Raw genomic sequence first — 23,847 nt, forward strand, 5'->3', positions numbered from 1 at the left:
CTCCCTAATCAAATTAAGTAGCTGCAGTAATCACTGAAATACAGTCAGTACACCTCAGACAAATACAGCAGGGAAACACATAGCCACTGTGACTGAGACACAGCAACAGGATCAAGCTGTATCCCAATGGGATAAGACCTGTTTAAAGGGGAAGCAGTAGCACAGTGTTTCCCTTGGCAAGTGCCCTCACACACAGCCCTTTCTGCAAAAAGGAACAGGCAGCTGAGTGCACCAGTGCCAGGGACACCCAGGTACCCAGAGCACTAACATCAGCACAGAAAGTCCCAGCTAGGCAGCAGCCCTGCCTGCTTATACAGTCACCCAGGACAGCATCAGGCAGGGGCATCTCCAGAGCATCCTCTCCAAGCTGCAAGATCTCCAAACGACAACACAAGCAAAATCTCTTTCTCACTGTCTCTGTTGGCTGGCCCCACCATGCTAGAGATTCAGTGAAATTTTTATTCACTTCTACTCCTTTAAAAGGCCAGGGGGTATCTCCTGTCTTTTTTTCCCCCCACTGAATCTGAGGCAGACAAGTGATTACAAGTTGGACAGATCTTTTACACTGGCTAGATTTTTCAACTGACAGTTAAGGACGGTGAAAATCAGATCAATCCAGTCTGCAAGCAGTGCACAGGAGTGGCCACTTCTGTTTGAGTGTGGATGACACTACCACAAGAGGCACACCAGCTCTGTATTTTCTGCAGACTGGGTGAAATTGCAGGAGATCGTGTCTGCCTATTTAGCCGCCAGCTTTGAGACAACTGGCTCACCGTTGCTGGAAATCCCAGCTATAAACCACAATCTGTGGTAATGCAATCCACATAGTCTGGCTATTTGCATCCTAGCAGTTTTTTTTCATAATTAAACAGCACAAAGGTTGACTTTCTTAGTATCACACACAGCAACAAAAGCATTTTTTACTAGAAAATGTAAGTCTTTTCTGCAAAAGACACTTTTAACACTTTTAGCAACTTCAGCATATATCTTTGTAAAGGTACTTTCAATAATGAAGTGGAGTTAGATCTGATTAAATCCTCCTTCACTCCCTAAGCAACCAAACATAATTGGTAGTTGTAAAGGAATGCTTGAAGGTCCCAAATAATTCTGAACTAGAGCCTTCCAGAGTTGCTGGGGAAAAGAATCTGAAACGGTGGTCTCTTAATTGGAAATATTTTTTGCACTAGAAACATATGACACATCAAATTGCTTGCATATGTGTATTGCCATTGGTGAGCTTATAATATGCCACATCATGCAGCAGTGAACACCCAGCACTTATTCAGATATTCTGGCTTCAAATCACCCTCTCCCTAAGCTCAGAAACATGCCTGGGAAAAACTCCAGCAGTCCTCAGCTGATCACATATCCATTGCAACAACTATGCATCAAATGGACATCAGCAACACCTGAAACTTGTCAGGGACCAGGGCCAAGATGAGAAAGATGTGTTTGTTCATTCTGCAGCCATCATTTTCTCAGAGTGGATTCTGCCGGGCTTCTCAGTGTCTGCCTTTGCAGTCACTCTCTGAAAAGCCCCAAGAATCCACATACTGCAATGGCAGCAGTGCAGCCTGAGCTTTTCTTTCAGGCTGTGTGATCATGAGAACAAGCTGAAACAGCTGCTGTCAATTATTTCTAGCTTGCATAAGAGAGGTTCTGGTAAACCTAAACTGAGCTAATCTCTTTTTTCTCTTCCCCTCTCCTCTTTTGAATTGTTTCCTAATAGGCTCATTAGCCATATTAAAATCCTGCTTCTTGTAGCATACACATTTATTAGGTATTTCAAAAAGTCAAAAGTAGAGTCCCATTGGATTAAAAATCTTGAGGAAAAAGAGAAAGAAGGGTAAATTTAAAAATATAAATCCACAGATTGGACATCTGACCCTCTCTGAAGTCCAAGGCAAACCTGGCAGACAGTCATGTGCTGTGTAAATGAAAGTGCTGGGAGCAACCTGGAGGTAATATAATTAAGCACATCCATAGGCAGGATTGAGTCCACAGGTGTGCAAATGGTAAGACTCATGGCTGACACAAACAGTGCAGTCTGAGTGACTTTTCTGCACTTGGAGCCATTTGATGATTGTTTAAAGACCTCCTGTGAGATGTCTTTATTAATATACAAGGTAACATCCAGGAACTCCACACCCAGGGAGTCAGATTTATTTTACAATTCAAAAACTGATGACATTTAAGGTCATTTAATTCATAGAAACTCCACATGTAAATTAAGCAACATTAGGCAGACTATGCCATCTGGCGCATACCCCATCCACCAAACTCATTAACTCCACAATTAACTTGCACTGGGCAGAAGCAGAAAAAAGGTCAGAGCGTAAGTTTATGAATGTAAAAATATGAAAAACAGCCAGCTACAAAAGCAACTAGAGCCCCATTTCAATCAACAATACAAGCTTACAGCAGGTAAACTGAAACAGTACCTGTTGAATATTACTTTGGTTTTTAGTTTCATAATTTACTGTCTCATCATGGGACCTCTGGTAATGGTGACTTGTAGCATAGTGTGCTAATGGTGTTATTTTATCAGCAAGTTATTAAGGTGTCACAGTTGCAGAAGAGCTATTAAACAAATTGGTTAAAGGCCACATTCTCTAAGCAGCAATATTTCTATATATCAGAGCTGTATAGCATTACTTCTGCATTAAAGTTATATAAAGACTACAGGTATTCTCATCCTTTTGATGGACTGTGATGCATTCTGCAGCTCTAAGTCTTAAAGTAGCAGCAACTAACAAAAAAGTAATTCTGTTTGTTACAAAGCAACAAACCTTCAAAGAGGAGCCCCAAACCTTTAGGAAGGTTATTTTGTTTGGTTTTATTTTCACATCCTTACTGCTGAACTAGAGTTTTCTTTTTTGACTAAAAAAAAAAAAAAAAAAAAGCGGGTCACATGTTTGGTGAGTGTAAATCACTGAAGCTCCAGTGATTTGTGGAAATCTGGAAACTGTAGCAGAACCAGGATAACTGCATGTTCGTCCTGTTTTCATAGTCCTTCCTGGGCATCTGCATCTAGATGCTATTAAACAGACCAGCAGGCCTGCTCAGACATTGGTTTGGACAAACGACAAACATTATTATGCCTTTTGTAAAGCTATACTGGTTTATACTACATGAGATCTCTGCTCTTATTTTCCTGCTGTGTTCACGCTAATGTCATGATCTCAGTGAAACACAATACTTGCTACTTATACTAATCACTGCTTTTCGTGAACAAAGTGTCAAAGAAGCCATTGGGGTGCACTATTCAGGATACTGTTGGAGTGCACTTACTCAGGATGACTTTTAGTTATGTCTTAACATAATAGCAACCTTTTAAGAAGTTTTCTTTGAAAAATCTCTGGTGGGATTTAGAGCAAAGTAATTTCATGAGACTGGACAGGAAAATCGCAACCAGATCTCTAAGGTAGGTGTGAGATTCTCAAACCTATGTCCCTCCGTTCTGAATGGCAACACTCTCTTAACTTAAAAACCTTATAACACCCTTAGTATCAGCACACTTTCAAATGTGTTTCAATCTTCAGGCATACAGTGGAAGTCATAAATCTTTCACATGCACATAGAATAGCCACATCCAAGGACATGTGCTGTAATCACTTGGTCATTGCCTCTGAACAAGGCTTTGAGTTTTGTCTCCTCAGAGACAGCTCTAGCTGCCAGCTACACTGAATACTGGGTTCACTTCTCTTGTGAGGGCTCCACCTCTGCATGAATGAGTCACAGTTCCGTGTTATTATTTTTACACAATGGGCATAAAGCATACTATTTGTATCCATCCTTTGAAACTGAAGCAAACCTCTTTTAAAACTTGGCTTAAACACCAAACGGTTACTGTATCCCTTATTACAGCTACATTTCATTCCAGCTGTTGGAAGAACATATTTAGTAAGAGGTAGATTCAAAGACTGGCACTTGTCATATGGACCTACCTTTGCCAACAGAGGACCCTGCCTGGTGTGCACAGAGCCCACTGGTGACACTTCACACCTCAGAAGTATTCCCAAGCAAGACCCACAGTGCTCTTTACAGCATCCCCCTTAGCAGAGACAAAGGAAAATGCTGGAAGGCCTAACCCTGAAACAATTCACCATGACCTGCCTTTCCTTTGTACTGAGTACAAAAGAAGATAAAGCAGTACAGAAAGAAAACCTTAGTGCTCTGGCACTCTTCTTTTTGGTCAGGTTCCTGAGCAGTGACAGATAAATAAGTCAATGGTTGAAGCTGGAGGAACTAATCCAGTGTTGCAACTCTCAACAGCTTTTAGGCTCTTCATTTCCATGCCCAAGCAAGAATATAATAATGGCCACAGCAGGCTGGACTCAGTGGGACTTATGTCCCACTCTCCCTCTCAATGCATATGCTGTAGACACTCTGCTCATCCAGATGACAGGTCAGAGCATCAGAGGCTGAACCTGTCTGTCCCTCTGACTCTGAGGAGTCCTGGCTGCTATCTCAGATATCCAGAGCTGAACACATGTCACTTTCCCCTGTCTATCTAAGAAGTGACTAAGCTTAGTGTGAAACGAGGAAATATCACACTTCCCACAGAGCTGAATGACAGGAGTATCCAACCCTTTAATTGGACCACATTGTGATAAGCTTTAAGGAAGCATCTTGGTAATAAATGTTAAAAGTAATGCCAAGACATGATGACTGTGGACTGGGACTTAGCAAGAACAGGGCATGGGAAAAGCGACAAACCTGTAAAGGGTTGTCAGGATGCCTCTGGTTCAACATACTTCTCCATTAGCCTGAAGCAGAGTTTGAACTTGCTTTGAAATCAAATGAGAAACCTCCCCTGGAACTTATACATGGGACAACACCCAGACCCCATGCACACAAAGGATTTCCAAGTAAGAAAAGTCTAGAGGCAATGGGGCGGATCCCCTAACTTTGGTCTGCAGGAGGAATGAAATACAAATTAAATCTGCAGGACTAATTTGACCATGGGGACAGCCTATCTGGCCTTGAATTAATGCATGAGTTTAAGATGTCAAGGTGTCAGCTTTATAGGAATTTAGCTCTGAAGCTAAATGCTGCCTGCAGCTTTTATGAGTGGAATATGACAACAGCCAGTTCTTCACACTAACTGCTTTTATCACTGCATACTCAAGCACCCTTTTCTCATCTTTTCACCCACTCCTCTCCTGACTGTCTCTTCTAAACAGTGTCCCCTGGTGAAGAGACTGAAGATGGTGCTTAACTTTAAATTCACATACCAACAACACAGCAGTATCTGAAACCAAGAGAACAATCAAGAACTGACATGCAAAGAAAGATCCATTTGCTATAAACACAGCTTCAGATTAGAGAAATATACCAATACCACATTTATTCTATACCTACAGAGAAAGCATGCAGTCAAAGAAATTTCACTGCCCTAACACACTCATAAGGTTAAGTGAAGAAAGTGTCTGAAAGTGACCTAAGCACTTACACTTCAACTCCGAACTGTTCAATCCCTATGTTAATTATAATTAACAAGTCTAGGCACAGCTGGAGAGAATGTATGTCCTAAGTGGACATTGGTGGGTAACTGTGAGATTACCCACCAATTAAAGACAAAGAAACCCTGCCAAGATATTTCAATTTTCCATGGGCAAATTTTGTTTTCCTCCTGTGCAGTCGCTGCCTCTGTATTTTTTGTTAATCCTAGGCAAGGATGTGGTACCCTGAGTTGAAGTTCTAAACAGCTTTACCTCAAACAATGCTGTTACTCTGACATCACATTTTCTGCTTGTTCCCATGATAGGAAGCATATTATTTCATCCTCACTGAACTGTGTAGAAGAACAGAAAATAACTTTGGGGCAACATTTCTTTTTAGAAAACAAGCCTGTATTTTATTTGTCACATGAAACTCAGCTAGTGTATACTGTTTTTTTCTAACAAAAGGAGAGAGTAAGTAGTATGAAGATCAGTATTTTGCTGGAGAAATCTCCTAAATATGTATATACTAAGAGAAAGGGTATAAATGTTTGAGGCTGCTCTACATATTTCCATAACAAAAATTGCCTCCATTCTCATTTTTAAAAAAAGCAGCTTTTGCTCAGAATAAATAACCTTAAAAACATTCTACAGGTAAAGAAGAATGCAAGCTCTTCCAAAAATTCCAGTTTATAGGACCTACTTCAAGACTTTTCTGGATGTGGTTTTTTTATCTGTCTTATGAGGGAGAAGAGAGGCTTAAGAGTTGCAAAAGCTCATGTGCCAGTAAGACGTTGCAAATAAATCTCCAGGGATTTGGGACATAAACACTTGTATAAACCTTTTTCACTACTGCAGCTCTGGTGGTGGATCTTTTTCTGAAATGGTATGTATTCATGCTGATCTCCATCTGCTCAGGGCAACAGCAATACTACTGCATATGCAAAGATGAGGGCAGTAAGCATGAGTCACTAACCAAATTACTCCTGCATATATGTACACTGAACATCCACAGACCCAAGTACACATAGTTAGCAAACCCATCACTTGTCCTAACTCAATGTTATACATTAGCAGAAAAAATTGCAGGGGGACTATCTTACAGCTTTTAAAGAATTGGTGACAGGTGGCTATACATGAAATTGAAGACAATAAACACAGGCTACTTTCGTATTTAGAAATAGGTAGTGAATTATCTGTAAGTTACACATCACTTCCACCTTTCCAAAAGGGTATATTCAGTACTTCGCCAGAGCTACCCACAGGCCTGTTAGCACTCAAGTGAAGGAAACATGCTCTCTATTCATAGAATCATAGAATAGTTTGGATTGGAAGAGACCTTTAGAGGTCACCTAGTCCAAACTCCCTGCATTGAGAAGGGGCATATCCAACAAGATCAGGTTGCTCAGAGCCCCATTCAAGCTGACCTTGCATATTTTCAGGGATGGGGCACCTACCACATTTCTGGGCAACCTCTTCCAGTGTTTCACCACTCACACCATAAAAAATGTCTTCATTATATCTAGTCTGAATCTACCCACTTTTAATTTAAAGCCATTAAGCCTTGTCTTATCACAACAGGCCCTGCTAAAAGGTCTGTCCTCATCTTTTTTATAATCCCTCTTTAAGTACTGAAAGGCTGCAATAAGGTCTCCCTGGAGCCCTCTCTTATTATCTTCTCCCTAACCTGCTATTAATGCTTAGAGAGAGCTATCTGTTTTTCAGAAATCAAATGTCTGATACATACTCTGATTGATTGACTGACATTGACTCCAAATCTCTTAGGATCTTTAAGATGTCTTTTATGTCATTTAGTAAGTCATGTGCAAAAAGAATCAGTTAGTGCTCTGCTATGCAGCTGCACACGGGAATTTGACAGAGCCTGTGCACATGCAGCATAGCAAAGAAAGGAAGACCAGAAACACATGCTCACCTGTAGGAGCAGTAGTCAAGGACAGAAAGTATATGAGCAGTTGTTGTGCAAGGCACCATCCTTATACAGAGCTCCTTCTGAAGCAGAGCTCACTGGAAGGAGCACATCAAGAGATGATCCAAGTAGGCTGAATCATATGACACGACAGCAGGCTCCAGTGCAAGGCTGAGCCCAGGAGTCACGCAGAGACACATACTCCATAGAGGTGGCACATCTCCAGCCTCTCTCCAGCTCAAAGGACTGTGCACAATAGCTAGAACAGGTGAAAAGGGTAATGCCTGAACTCCCAAACCAGGAGAGGGCCAACGAAATTCATATATAAGCAGCACAGTACAGGTGCTCTGGAGTGCCGACGAACGTGCAGCACACATAATGAATGCAAGTGCGCATGACAGAAACACTTACAGGTCTTGTTCTGCTGCAGAAATGTCCCATTGCGGGAAAAGAGGGCTTGGAGGAATTAGCACTTTTCTTTTTGCAGGTCGCTTTCCTGTTAACACTGAAGTTTTTTGCTGTCGGGACTAAACCATGTACAATGCTCCACACACAAAAATGTCTTATCTGTCCTCTGTGGAAAGCAGCAGCATCTGAAATGCTATTACTAGCAGCAAGAAATTGGAACTGCACAAGGATGCTGGTGAACTCTTGTGTTCGATTCTGGGAAACAATCTCAAGGCAGGCTGAAATGAAACTGGAAGTATATATGGAGAAGGAATATAGTGAAGCCTGCCTGAAGAGAGACAACTGAAGGGTGGGAGTTGTGTAGCTTAGCAAAGCAAAGGCTGGAGATAATATGTTTGCTGTCTATAAATAGATTGGGGATAAATGTCAGGGGAAGAACAGAATTATTTAGGCTAAAGGAGAGTGACAGCACAAGAAGTGGTTCAAGTAGGCTCTGAATGTATTTAAGCTGGAATTTAGAAAAGGTTTTCCAACCACAGCTGTGAAGCTCACTTAATAGGTGAAAGGAGGACAAAAAGCAAAGGTACTTTTATGCTTAAATACAAGAAAGGTCTTAAAGTATCAAGACTGCTTAAAACACCAAGAGACCAAGATAAGAAAGGTGAATAGCACTGTCTTAATTTTATGTTTCTTGTGATGTTTATGTATAAGCGATTATCCAGCATTGAATGGACAGACTGTACAGTTTGTCAGAGTTTCTGCTTACTTATGGCTATTTAATACATGCAGATGTGCAGACACAATAAGCAGAAGCCAGTGTGACAGATACAGTAGTGTCAATACAGACTTGAGCCCCTGAAAGATCATCATCTGTAAGATGCCAGACCAGAAATATGAAGAAAAGAGCTTTCTCACCTGGATACTCTATACTTACACATATACATATGTAGTTGAGCCAGAAAGGGGCCAGTGAACTCTCCATGAACAAGAGAATATATACTAATTCTGTAAATGTTCTGATTTTCTTATTTAACAGTTATCCATCCACAATGCTGGTTGTGCTTCTTCCTTTTTAGGTAATGCATTTCATTTTTTTTTACTCCTTTTACCAGTACATCTGCTACTCTGTTACAACTGCAGGCATGCTTTAAAATCATAACTTCAGTAGGCAGGTAGGTATGCTGAAGTCCTAATGAAACCAGTGTAGAAATCTTTGAGCTTGTGATCTTATGAAAAAAGATGAGGTTTCGAACTGTTAGAAAAAAAGTGGGACAGAAGATCAGATGATCAGCTGTGAGCTGTAGTAAGGAAATGGGTCTTAAAATTTCTTTTTTAATGACAACAAATACTTGAAAAGAACCTCCAGTGACTAATGTTTACACACCACCAGACAGAGAGGTCTCAGTTTTCTTGTTCTTAAATGTCTGCAATGAGTTAGGTGAGTTGCAAATGTGAAATACTGTATTAACAACAAAATCTCTTCTGACAGGCAGAAGAGCTCAGTAGTTGCTCAGTAGTAGCTCTTCAGTGCTCCCTCCCAATAAATGTTTGCAAGCTTCAGCCCTTCACTGTGCACTGAACAAAGGATCCAGCTATGAAACATGTCAGAACCAGTGCCACCCTCAAGAGCAGTAGATGTTATGTTCCACTCTGGATGATTCATGTGTGACTGCCTGACCCAACTTCAAGCCCAGAATTGCTTTAGGAGGACATGAAGAAGAAAGGAAACAATCTGCACTATGTTCCCATCAACTGCTCTTTCCATGGACTGCAATAGCAAGAGCAGACAAACTCTGCAGAAAGACACCTACTGTGAAACTTGACTGCCCTAGAGGAGAGCATCAGCTGCAACTAGGTGCAATGAACGTGTCCTGCAAGTCTGAAACTCTTTCCTTCCTCTGTGTACCAAAACCTATTTGTCCTAGCCACAGTATAGCAATGGGACAGCTCAGATCTGCAACATGCACTGAAAACTCTCCCAGGGAAACGTGGGCTCCTTCCCATCGCACATGAATCACAGTTGCAGAAGACAACACACACCAAATGTTTAAGGACATCTGTCACCTAGATAGCAAGAGGGTTGGAAGTGGTTGACACAAGTGGTCCTATGACCCAGAAACATGCTAAGTCCCAAAGTCTGGGCAGGGAGATTGGATAACTTAGCATTGCTGGCATACCTCTCACTGGAAAATCAGTTTGAGTTTCTGAAATGAGGTATGGAGGGGTTGACCTAAAATGTTTTGTTCCATCTTATACTTAGTAATTCATTCTAAATTTAGGTTTTTTTCTGATGACTACTGAGCTCTTGGGTAGACTGCAAAAGTCTCCTTGGAAGGATTAGTCCTGGGTAGGTTTGGGAGAATATGGGAAACATGGATGAAAAACAAAACCAGACTTTCACAGATTTTCACTGTAAGTGTCTTCTTTCCTGGGAATAATAATAAATAAAAAAAAATAATAAAAAGAAAACCTTCAAACTGAAAAAAAACCCCCAAACAACATGTTGCAATGTGTAAATTTTGAATGCCTTTTTATTTTCAGAAAACAAAAACTGAAATGATATTAAAAAGAAAATTTTTATAAGTGAAAACCAGAAATTCTGGAGAGTAAAGAGTACAACATTTCTAATATGCATAAACTTTAACCAGCCCTAACCTATATGACATGAGCTGTACTATAAAACCACACTCAGGAAACTGGTTTGGAGCCTTATTTTTCTGACAATGAAAACCTCTGCCATAAACAGTCTCATCTAAACTAATATACCAGTGGCTGGGTTGTCCCTGGATGTGAGATATTTGCAAAACACAGAGTTTCCTGTTAGCTCAATGCCACTAGACCAAGGAGTGCATGTTATTCTAATATGTCAATAACCTGTCATCCTAATAGAATTCAATTCAAAGATTTTTAAATGTTTTCAGTCATGATTTTATTGAGGAAAACTGATAGAGTCATTTCACTGAGGTACATCATTCATCTGAAAATGAAAACATGGCTCTGAAAGTCAAAAAACAGGCAAAAGTCTGGACTAAAGCTAAATAAATTTGGGATGCTACAGAAATCTCACCCAGCATACTTCATTAATTTAAGATTGTAAGTAATTTTGAAGTTTGAGAATAGACAAAGCTCAAAGATTCCTGTACCTCAACAACTAAAACATCATTAATCCGTGATTTTGTAAATACTCTAAAAAGGTGGAGAAAATGGATTCACAAAGATCAGAGAATGGCTCATTATCACAGGGTGAACCACACCACACCTCGTCCTTTCTCCCTAGAAAACATTTTGAAAAGCACGTGGTCTTCTCTATTTCCACACTGCTAGATGTCTGACACAATTTTTATCTCTCTTTGCAAGAAATGCCACCTCTTTACTTCTGGCCACAATTCCCCTGCAGTCTCACTCTTTCGCTGATCTCAATACTCTTCCTGCATCTCATCCTCCTGCCTTCCTGACCTAGTCTTCGTGGGTGTCCTCCAGGCTCCCCTTAGACACTCATCCATCCTCTATGTCTGTCCTCTGGTCAGACCTGCTCCAGCAAGCTTTCCCATTTTCCAAGCACAGCCTCAGCCTATGCTCTTCCCCTTGGTCAAACAGCCTGTCATTTTTTTTACCCCCTCCTGGATCTGTAGCTTTGTGCTATCTCACCTGCAGCTTATCATGCTTAACAGAAAATCATGCCAAAGACACAAGTCACCTGTCAGCAGTCAGGTAGAGGCAACATGTCCCTTCCTCTTCCCCTGCTTTCCTCTAACACTCCACCTCCCACTGCTTCTTCCAGCTCTTGTGCAATGCAACAGCCATGAAAAGAAATCTCTCCCTAGCACAGGGATGCCTTTGGTGTGCATTGACACACATCTGGGATGCATCTGCAGGCCAAATACTAAGTGGTTTACTCTCTTTAGAATACAATCTCATTTCAGTGGGGTTTCTTCAAGCATTAAACCTAATCGCTCTCAAGTCCTGTATTATTCCTGTACTGCCAGCTCTTTGTTGATAGCCTCATATGTATCTAGAAAGCCTGTGTATCATGCAGACATATGCAGCTAGGAAAAACAGGAAAGAAACAAGCTTCACTGCCAGTTCTGGTATTAAATATTGATTGAAAGTTAAATAGTCAAAAATGTGCATATGAAAGAGAAACTTATGAGATCTGCTTTAAAGCTTTAATCTAAATTTTACAAAGCTAATTTCAGGAGGGGGTATCAAAGCATGTTGTGATTATATATAGACCAAAGGCATAGCTCAGCTTTACATTTTCATACCTCCAAACTGTAGAACTATCTTCCAGCCTTTTTCAGTAATTTAGCCATCATTTACAAGAGTGGCTAACAGTTTAGCCAGCTTGGTGGTACCATTATCCTAAAGGAAGAACTAAAATTCACATTTGCTGACTTCTTAATATTTATTTTTTTTTGTTAGCTTTGGCACAAAGTCTTAATTCTGCCTCTGCCTGCATCTGAAAAACCTTGCCCCTGCATGCCAACCACTGGATTCAGTCTGGGGATCAAGTGCAGGAACAAGCGACATGTTTCACTAACAATCCATAAGATAGGCTCAGGCCTGTGCTGAAGGTGGCTAATGATTCTGCAAATGAAAATCCCGTTCCTCAGGCCAGGGAGTCAGGACCAAATGTAGGATGTACAGGCTACAGCATTCCTTTCTACCCTTTTGTCTACTGATGACAGCATGCACAGATCACATCAGCCTGAAGATCTTGGTGCTGTTTTTAATACACCTTCGGCTGGAATCAGTATGCCCCATCCTGAATAAATGAGAGCATGGAGAGGATCATACTTTGCCTTAGCATCACCCAGATTATGCTAGTAGGCAGGAAAAAATAGTGCTCTGCTTTAAAGTGATAGCAGCAAAGCTGCGTAGAAATTGGCATGCACCTAACGTGCTCAAACACCAGTCCAGAGAGGGCTGTTTGGGTTCTGCCAGTCAGACTGAAAACTGGTTTTATTTTTGCACCCACAAGGGAATCTGTCATGGGATAAAATCAGTATAAAATTAGGATGCAACAGCAGTCCAGTTTCTACCAACCAGTCTCACTGTGTTACTCACACTCATTCTCTAAATTTCTATCATACTGTGGACAGAGCTCAGTAAAGGGCACTCTCACTCCACAGTAAAAAAGAGCTGGAAGAAGAAAGAGACCCTTCCCACAGCTGGTGACACAAAAATTAGTGTTTCTCAGCCAGTCACCACAAAAAGAAATCTTACTGAGTGCAACCTCAGCAAGTTTGCAGGTGACAGCTGATATGTGTGGCTGACATGCCTGAAGGACAGGATGCCAACCAGAGGGATCTGGTCAAGCTTGAGAAGCAGGCTGCAGTGAACCTCATAAGGTTCAATGTCAAGTGCAAAGTCCTGCATGAGTCAGGCAACCCCTGGTATCAATACAGGCTGGGAGATGAAGCTATTGGGAGCAGCCCTATGGAGAAGGACTTAGGGGTACTGCTGGATGAAAAGCTGGATGTAAGCCAGCAGTGTGTGCTCACAGAAAGCAGACTGTATCGGAAGTCGTATCAAAAACATGGCCAACAGGTCAAGGGCGGTGATTCTCCCCCTCTACTCTGCTCTGGTGAGACGGAGTACTGTGTTCATCTCTGGGGCCCCCAACATAAGAAGGACAAGAACCTCCTTGAGCAAGTCCAGAGGAGGGTAACAAAGATGACCAGGGGCCTGGAGCACCTCCTTTATGAGGACAGATTGAGAGGGTTGGGCTTGTTCAGCCTGGAGAAGGCTCTGGAGAGACCTTCTAGCTGCCTTCCAGTACTTAAAGGGGACTTATAAGAAAGATGGGGACAGACTTTTTAGTACGGCCTGTTGTGATAGGACAAGGCACAATGGCTTTAACTAAAGGAGGGTAGATTCAGGCTAGGAAGAAATTTTTTATGGTGAAGGTGATGAAACATTGGAACAGGTTGCCCAGAGATGTGGTAGGTGCCCTATCCCTGGAAACATTCAAGGTCAGGTTGGAGAAGGCTCTGAGCAATCTGATCTCATTGAAGATGTCCCTGCTTATTGCAGGGGGTGTTGGACTAGGTGATCTTTAAAGGTCCCTTCCAACCCCAACTATTCTATGATTCTATGATAATAAAGGAGCATATCTGCAAAAGAAAAATATTAACCTCCACACTGCAACAGCTGGATTGTTAGGGAAGGAGGGTGGTGTCCAACACATGACTGGTTCTAGTGTAAGAGAAAGATGCCTGCACCAGGAGTGTTGTATAAGGGGAGAAAGCTTAGAAGTCTACATTCCCATGACACTAGTAGTCACAATTTTCTGCTCACTCAGAGGGATCAGGACCATAATTCAGCAGGCAAGTGGGACAGAAGTCCAGCCATCTGCAGTGTAGCCAAAATAGTTTCCAGAATTACTCCTCAGAACAAATTCTGTCCCAGGATCTCTGTTCACTTCTCTTCATGAGCAATTCCACCAGAGGACTAGGACAGAGAAGGTGGCACAGGCCAATTCCTTGCTTACAGTATGGGTCCTGCACAAACACACTCTTGGCAAGCATGTCACACGGTTATAGGGGCTGTAACTACCATGTTTTAAAAATATAGAAATGGAAAAATTATCCAGAAAATAAAGGGGTTTTGTCTATAAAAGTCCCTGACAAAGGTCAGTAAATAGAGGACAACCCCATAGAACAGATGTCTGTTCTTTATCACCATGGGTGAGAAGCACACTTCTACTCTTAGCCATCACAGCATGAAGCAGGAGATTGTTATCCTTGTTTTAGCTTACAAGTTCAAATATTATTAGTAGTCATAAAACATTTCTGTCATTTTTTTATTCCAGACACAGTATTTGATGTGATTATCACCGAGCAAGAAATTTCCCATTCCCACGACATCTTTTGTGAAACTGTATTTTCTTTTATGTGATCTACATTTATAGACATTAACATTATCTCCTCCTCAGTGTTCTTTATTATGATATTGGGTATGGAGGGTTTGTCCAGTTTTCATAATAACTTTCCTAGTTTAAAATACCAGTAGCCTCAGAAGGGTCACACCTAGGCCTATTTTACAGGGAGACAACTGAAGTGACCTTGATACTTATGCATAAATATGGGACCAAGGTCAGATATTGCATCATTTCAAGAATTAAATAATTGTACCTTTAAGCACGTTCTCTTGTAGGGACTATCTTTTTCCTCATCTTTGTTCTTACAGGGCAAATAAATCTATGAATCACCTTGATTTTTGTGACAGGTATGAAATGGCATGGCACTTCAGAAGCAGGTGTACCAATATTCCATATATGATTAAATGCCGTTTTCATTCATATTCATCTTGAAACTATGAGGCATTGAGAAGTTTTTCTTGAAGTTTGAAACAGCATGATGAAAAAGTATCTTCAACCAGCTGCCCGTGCCCCTTTCTCCAGAAGGCTGTTCAAGGCCAGCCCCATCCACATATTTAAGGAATGAGGCAATTCTTGGCATGTGTTATACTTTCTAAGGCAAGCTGTTGCCATGCCTTTAACACTACTCATGTCTTCTCAGATCCCTCTGGATTAATAATCGTCGTAAATGGTGAGAGTTCTCAGCAGAAATTGTACAAAGATTCTTGTTCCTTCACTAACTCATTAAATGTGACACACACCATAATCTCCAAAACGCATTATCTGCTTTCCAGCTTGACAGCAACTTGCCTCTTTTTTGCTAGCTATCACTAAACAAGCTCTAGTTCATAAGAGGAATATCACTGATCTTGACTTCTCAAGGCTCTTCCTCAGTCAGAAGCTGTCTAGCTCTGGAAGTCATAACCTTAGTGGTATGCAGGCCAGTTATTATATAAGACGACTCGTCATCTTGTAACTGGCCTGCATACCACTAGCCTGCATTTTGCCAAAACAAGAAGCCATCCCTGTCACTGGTGAGGTTATCCAGAAAAAATCCATGAGTCGTCCTTTGGTAGTTTCACCACTAGACTGTTTCCTTTCATTCTTCTCAAAGTGCACAACTGCCAGCAAGTCTGAGACACACACATGGGCTTTCAACACTATGCTGGAATTATTTTCTCGTTTTGGTGTTATAACAACTATACTTTTGTTTGGGAGAGCCAGCTGCAGGATTCGTGTCCCCAAAGCATAAATTATTTCTGCAGGCTTCACTTAATTTGCCACACTGCAGCACAGCACCACCTAAATTTTCTTGTTAAAAATGTCTGCTTTGAGCTCAAGCATTCTCCTTTGACTGTTTCACCAATGAAAATATAGAAGAAGTGTTGGAACTGGAGTATGACTTTTTGATAAGTGATGAAGAAAAATGTCAACTAAATTTTATACCACAACTCTGCATCAAGGGAACAGAACACTGATTTAAGAACCATAGACTGCTCATTTTGCATGTGTATGTATGTATGCAGACTTAAGTTTCACCCACCAACCTCCTACGTTTAAACAGCATTAAGCCTGAAATCAAGCGCTCAGAGGCAGAGTAACACAAGAATAAAATATGCCTATTAGCTTTAATTCAGCCCCCTTCTGTGTATAAATAACCCTCAGTCCTAGTGAAGTGGCTTTAATTTCAAGACTGATACGAAAAACTTTCAAAAGGAAACCAGAAGACTTTTCAATCTATATATCACTATTGAAAAGGAGTAAGGAAAAAAATGGGTTTCATTCTTCGTTTTCTACTTACCATAAAACTGATTTCCCTTAATATTGCAGGTTAAAGAATCCTTGAATATGTACACAGATATTCCACAGGTTCTGGAATGTCTGTGATTCATATACAGCAATCCAAAGAGTAACATGGTATAACAGGCTCAGGTTCACTTAAGTTCAGGCAGGTATTGCAATGCTGAGAAACTAGTCTGCTTATAAATGCTGTGTGACAGCAGCAGCAATAAAGCAGTCAGGGCAAGAAGCATGCACTTTCTGGAAAGGTTTGAAATTCCAATAAATGATGATTTCAAAGGTAAGTATTTTAAAGACCATATTTCTTGTGCTTTCTCCTTTGAAAAGTTTTGCTGGAATACTGCTTTTGAGAAGAAGAATAAAAAATAAAGCATTGATATTGTTAAAAGTGAGAATAGAAATTAATTCAGCTCTTCAGCATATTCTCCTCATATAAACCTGTCAGTATGTACCACTGACATATGTCAGTGACTGCCTGAGCCTCAAAATATGGGAGGATATAATCATTATAACATAGCTCTTCGTAAAGGTATACAGCCAGAAAAGCACTTTATTGGCATCATATTCCAAACTGTCTTGGGTAGAAATTGTGTTGCCAAAGCTCTCAGCAATACTGTATGAAGCTCACCCATTCTGAGATGAAGAAAGGGACAAAAGAAGCTATGCTTTGCTCTCTCAACCCACTTTTCTTTCCTTAAAGTAATAGCATTTAGTGTGAAGCAAGACCCATCAGACTCTTCAGGAGATGGAATGCATCACCTTATTAAACAGTCATGCAAGCAGTTCATATGGACTAGGGTGCTCCAGCAGTTAAGGATGTTGCATAAAATTCAAGTGACATGACAGTATCTTCTGCTCCTCGTTCTGTCTTTATAGATAGTTAAACAATTTTCACTCATTTCCATCAGCTTTTCCTCATCATTCAGACACAAACTGTATACTGGCAGGTACTTTATAACTGTAAAGGCCTAATCCAATGAGATCCAAATCTTGTTTGGGACATGCAGGGGCAGTATGGTGAACATAGGTTAAAACTGCAAAAAAAACCAGTGCCATCAGTGGGATGTTCTATGTCACCCGCATTTGAATTTCTAGATTTTTGCAGAGGAACTGTTTGATCACCATGTAACAGAAAACATGTGTAACTGAGGCATCCAAATAAACTGTCATTATTAAAACAAGCAAACACACAAAAAGACCACATTCTTTTCTAACAGTGTTTGAGAAGGCCATCATGCTAAGACAGAGATTACAGAAAGCAGCTAAATTTTAGAAGGTTCAGAAGGAAGCAAACTCAAAAAAATTTATACCTATCTTGGCCATTTATTTTGCAGTAGCACCGGGAGCTGTGGAAATGGAAAAATTATTAATACCTGGCATAGCTCACAAGAAGGGGCCTTGCATTTCCACATTCATCCAAAGTATTCTTCTCCTTCAGTGTGTGTTCAAGCCCCCTTACACAGCAAAAGGCCTCCAAGCATGAAACATCAGTTATCACTGCAATGTCAGTGTCTTCTTCACAGCAGCACAGCACCTTCTTTCAGCAAGGAAATGCCAGTGTGTCAGACACAGCTGCAAGATGGTGTCGGGGGCATCACTGCCTCCAAAGGTGATGGGGAAAACAGTTGTGAGGCTACACAGTTGACTTCCTACTATTCTCTGAGAGGCAGAGCTGCTTCTTCCCTTATTAGCCTTCACTGTGCACAGAAGAAATCCCAAGACTGCCAAATGGCATGACTGGGAAACAACACACCATTTGTGAGGAAGCAGTCTGTACTTGGAGAGCTTTGGTCAGTGCCCAGGTACGATGCTTGTCCTTGCAGGGTGCTAACTGCCCCGCTCATCTGCGTACTTGCTGCCAGTTACATAAATGTCAGTTAGCCTCATCATCTGCGTCTTTATACATAGCAAGTGGCATACATAAATGAGGACCCATGCCCCTGTCATCCTTTTAAAAAATTTCTGCCTTTGCCTAGCTAAGCAAACCAATTTAGGACAACAGGTTTTCAGTGTAACCTACTGTTATAAAAAATCTTGTCTTTCAGAAAGGCAGTAACAGCTGGTGCTGCTGCCAATACTGAACAGAGACGCGTGCATGGCCACTTTGTCATTATAACACGTCCCCCTCTTGATTTCCTCTATGTTCTTCAGCAGAAGGAGGATGCAGAAAAATAGGTGTTTTTTCTGACACACAGAATGCACCCCTTCCCAGAATCCCAGTTCACAGATGAAAGAAGTGGCTTCTGTGTTTGTAGCAATAACAAAAAGATGCTCTTGCAGGCATCTTTACATTCCCATGATCCACTCAAAAGTATCTTGGCCTACAGTCCACTCTCTAACAAAAAGCCAGCCCAGCTGCACATTGAACTTATTCTAATACATTGTATGCATAAGAAAATGTTCTTCAGCAAAGGGAGGTGATTTGTTTTTTCTTCCATGAAACAAGTCTCTGGTTGATTAAAAAATGAAGAATTTAGGTTATTAAGTTATGCTATTATATGATATGCTATTTTTCCAGGGAGATTTAAAAAAAAAAAAAAAAAAAAAAAAAGTGACATCCTCTTACGTTACTCTTTTCTCTAGGAAATGGGTTTATCAATATTAGTTTTGTTTCTGGTGCCTTCTGAAGGGAACTACTGTAGTCAGAGCTAGCCCTCAACCAAAATAGAAATATATGCCTCTCCGTTTCTAAAAGGCTTAAAATCTAAAGGCAAATTATATACCTGAGCTCATTATTTTGAAAAAGTAATTGCTGCTTCTGCTATTAGTATTTGACAAAAGTGAAAGTCAGCCCATATTTAATCAAAATGTTCGAGTTCAGTGGTGTTTTGTGTCCTCACATAAACCTTATACTAACTTAAATTTCATGCTAGTGGAAAAATTAGTCCAGTTTCAAATACTTTCACAGTCTAGGTCAAGCACATCTGACTACAGCATGAATAAGAAATGTCACCATTTTTGTGCTAAAAGATGGCTACGTGGGAAGCAGAGACAAAATGGACCCATACTAACAGGTGATTATACTAACAGGTGATTTCATTCTCATTATCCATTAATTATGGGGCTGTACCTTTGAATAAGAAATTATGAGGAATTGCCTTTTATGACCTCTATGATCAGCAGGTCTCTGTCAGTCTGTGAAGGATGCATATATATGCCCTTGCTTGTTGTATGCCCCACTGACATGATATCCCTGAATCCTGGAAAACAGTGCAGACTGTCACAGGTTTTGCTTGTCCAAAGTTGATGTTGTACTTCAGGGTTTTGTAAATTTACCCTGTGGAGGACTTTCTGCCCTGCTACAGGTTTGCATGCTGTAATAATAGAGCCTGTGCTGTCATCTTCTCGAATCTTCATATTATTCTGAGACCACCCATAGAAATATATGGCATGTCAAAATGCAAAATAAACACACATCCCTGGGAGGTGAGGAAGAAAATCCACTGTAAGATGGGAGTTTCATGCCAACAGGAGCACTCACTGGTGTGTAGTTGACAGGAATCAGATGAATCCCACTCAGCCTGGAGGTGTTATGGACTGGACCACACAGAGAAGCTATCCTTTCCCTACCAAGCCTATCTGCCCCCCCCTTCCCCTCCCTCACTCTATCAGGAGAGACAACTTTTTCAACTTCTATTTCATCAAAACAGAGAAAAGACACCAACACTTTCTGCTCATGCAGTTACATCAAAACACTTGTGCTTACTTAGAAGTAAATTGTGACCAGCAAGATTAGTCCAAGAAACAAAGCATTAACTGGGGAATTCAGACACAAACTGAAACACAGGAGGTTCTTTCTGAACATCAGGAAACATGTTTTTAGTGTGAGGGTGACTGCGCACTGGCACATCTTGCCCGGAGAGGTTGTGGAGTCTCTATCATTGGTTATACTGAAAAGCCTTCTTGACATGGCTTTGGGCAACTGGCTCTAAGTGGTCTTGCTTGAGCAGGAAGGTTGGACCAGATGACCTCCAGAGGTCTTTTCCAACAACAACCATTCTGTGATTCCGTGAATCTGTCTGTGCTAGCACAGTGATCTGTGCCTTGGGCCTGTCTGCACATCTCAGTGAAGACAGTTCTTTTATTTGCCATTTTAAATTGTTTACAGCTGCAAACAGAACATCCCCATAAATAGATTTCTTTAAAACATCTACTTGACACAGCACAGCCAAGCAACCGTTATGAAAGAAGGTGCAGAAAGATCAAGATTAAGCAAAGATAAGGATGTAATTGTTCTTTGTCAGGGTGTCTTCTGTGTGCTTCTTTCCATCTGCTATCAAGAAAAGAACAAGTGAGGGATGACTGGAGGGACTAACAGTGTTCTTGACAGTTAATGTTAAAGCAGCAATGCCTAGGTGTGCAACAGCAGAAGCTTCCTATACATGTGGTAGTTTCCTATCACTGTATCTTGTTGGAAGGCAAGACACATTGCTTTCTTCCCCTTTCTAAAGAACTCGGCCCTCATGTAAGCAAAGGGTTTTTTTTTAAAAAAGTTGCTTTCCACAACCTTGTAGGGTGAAAACCACTTCTTAGAGAAGGTTCATTATGTGTAACCAAGAGCAAGAGAAAGTAATTCTTCTCAGGTACCTAGGTCTGTCTGCCTCAAACCCTGCAGCAGAACATATATACCTGTCTTTGTAGCTAGTTGTTGGAAGATGAAGAGCCATGAAGAGCCTTCCCCAGTCTTCAGAGGCACAACCGGACCAATCCCAGTTTCCTGTTTCCAGGTAAGACCATCGATATAAGCCTGTTCATCATCTGCCTCCAAGCTCACAAAGCACAAAGAAGGACTGCTGGGAGTGAGAGTGAAACCGAGCTAGAAAGAGTCAGACTGTCAGACTGTCCTAGCACAGTCACCTGTGTCTCACTGTCTAGATGTCGTAACAGGTACGGTTTGATTTGCATCTCTGATAACAACTCAGAGGAATTCTTGGTCTTCTATAAACAGAGCAATGGGGAAAGCCAAACTCTTCCTGAGCATCCTCATTCAATCACCTCCTTCCCTAGCTGAAGATGCAGAGACAAGTTGTGCATTTATTTTAAATATCTTTTGTGTACATCACTCTATTTCCCTGCCCTTTTTAGCAGAAGCTGCCAAATAGCAACAATGGCCTTTGTTTTCTTTGCTTGAGACTTCATTTCAGCAGCCTTCCTGCTAAATACAATTCCAGTCCATCAACATCACCTCCACTCAGTTATCAGGAGCCTTGAGAAGCAGCAGGTTACGTTTAAAGAAGAAACATGTTAGGATAGCAGTCAGTCAGGACTGAGCTTTGGTGCTTCCAGGAAAACACATGAATAGTGATACATCATCAATGGTAGGATAGCTATTGATCCAACTTTGACCATGTGGCAGGAACAGTAGGTAGATGTGTAGCATCCTAAATATTAGTATTCAGAGAGATCTGGGAGGGAAAATACATTCTAAATCAACAGTCACCTACCTCTGTGGTGATTATTTGGTACAAAGCAAGGCTCCTACCCCTTTGTGCTCTTTCCAAACAAGGGAAGCAACAGTCTTTGCAAAAGCACAGTGCTTCTTGTATGTTAACTTCTCTTCCACTTTGCACTTTTGAAGCAGCAGGCAGCAATGAGCTCCACTCTTTGTTTATTGGCAGTTTTTCTCTTGTCAGCTGAAGAATTCTGTGGCAGATAACTGTTGAGACTGAAGAGGTGCAGAAAAAGCAGCCCTAGCAGGTGAGGAACCTGTGTGTTTAGCTGGGATATATTCTAGTTCAGTCACAAACTCTCAAAGTACCTGTAGAAAAGACTCTGCCAAACCCACAGACTGAGAGGGACCAGATTAAACAGATCCCTTTTTGTCTTGAGTCTTTCACCCAACTGAAATGGAGTTACTTCAAAAACTGCTTGTTCCCCTTTTGAGGTCACTTTCCCTGAATACTGGAATGATTGGTTTTATTGCTGCTAATACTAATAGACAGTGACTTTCAAAGTCCTGTGAATATTTCCTGGAAATGGAAGCACAACCCAAATAAATTTACATAGATATATTTATATAGATTATATTTGCAGATTGATTGAAAGTGACCCAGATATTCACACTAGAAATGCTAACACTTGTAGCCATTGTGGGACAGAAGCCATGCTTTATGAACTAGTCTAATGAGAAAAGTATTTGTCTAGAAACATAGAATGGTTTGTGTTTGAAGGGACCTTAAAGATCATCTACTTCCACCCCCCCTGCCATGGGCAGGGACACCTTCCACTAGACCAGGTTGCTCAAAGCCCCGTCCAACCTGGCCTTGAACACTGCCAGGGAGGGGGCAGCCACAGCTTCTCTGGGCAACATGTTCCAGTGTCTCACCACCCTCAGAGTAAAGAATTTCTTCCAAATTTCTAATCTAAATCTACCCTCTTCCAGTTTAAAAACATTACCCCTCGTCCTATCAGTACCTTCCTTTATAAAGAGTCCCTGCCTATCTTTCCTGTAGGCTCTGTTTAAGTACTGGAAGGCCACTACAAGGTCTCCCTGGCGCCTTCTTGTCTCCAGGCTGAACAACCCCAACTCTCTCAGCCTCTCCTCACAGAAGAGGTGCTCCAGTCCCCTGATCATATGCATGGTCCCCCTCTGGACTGTCTTGAGCAGGACCTTCATGGTACTCCAGGTGGGGTCTCACAAGAGCAGAAGGGGAGAATCACCTCCCTTGACCTGCTGGCCACATTTCTCTAGATGCATCCCAGGACACAGTTGGCTTTCTGGGCTGTGAGCGCACATTGCTGGCTCACATCCAGCTTTTCATTCACTAATACCCCCAAGTCCTTCTCTGCAGGGCTGCACTCAATCCACTCATTGCCCAGCCTATATTTGTGCTTGGGATTGCCTCAACCCATATGCATGACCATGCAATTGGCCTTGTTGAACTCCATGAGGCTTGCATAAGCCCACCTCTCAAGCCTGTCCAGGTCCCTCTGGATGGCACATCTCTTCCCTCCAGTGTGTTGACCACACCACACAGCTGGGTGTCATCAGCAAACTTGCAGGGGGTGCACTCAATCCCACCTTCCATATCTCCAACAAAGATGTTAAATAGCACTGGTCCCTATACTGACCCTGAGGAACACCACTCATCACTGGTCTCCACTTGGACATCAAGCCGTTGACTGCAACTCTTTGAGTGCAACCATCCAGTCAGTTCCTTACCCACCAAGTGGTCCATCCATCAAACCCATGTCTCGCCAATTTAGAGACAAGGATGTGTCAAATTCTTTGCACAAGTCCAGGCACATGACGTCAGTTGCTCTTCTCTTATCTACCAGCACTGTGACCCTGTTGTAGAAGGCCACCAAATTTTTCAGGCATGATTTGCCCTTAGTGAAGCCATGTTGGCTGTTCCTACTCACCTCCTTATTTTCCATGTGCCTTAGCATAGTTTGCAGGAGGATCC

At 41.5% G+C, this 23,847-nt stretch overlaps 1 protein-coding gene across 2 annotated transcripts in view; it reads right to left on the bottom strand.

Moving 5' to 3' along the window:
* Positions 1–23,847, bottom strand: part of NRG1 (neuregulin 1) — a 522,222-nt gene that overhangs the window by 472,746 nt on the left and 25,629 nt on the right. The gene's annotated exons all lie outside the window — the stretch shown is intronic.

The sequence above is a fragment of the Athene noctua genome, chromosome Z, assembly GCF_965140245.1.
Source record: "Athene noctua chromosome Z, bAthNoc1.hap1.1, whole genome shotgun sequence".
In the NCBI taxonomy this organism is placed as follows: Eukaryota; Metazoa; Chordata; class Aves; order Strigiformes; family Strigidae; genus Athene; species Athene noctua.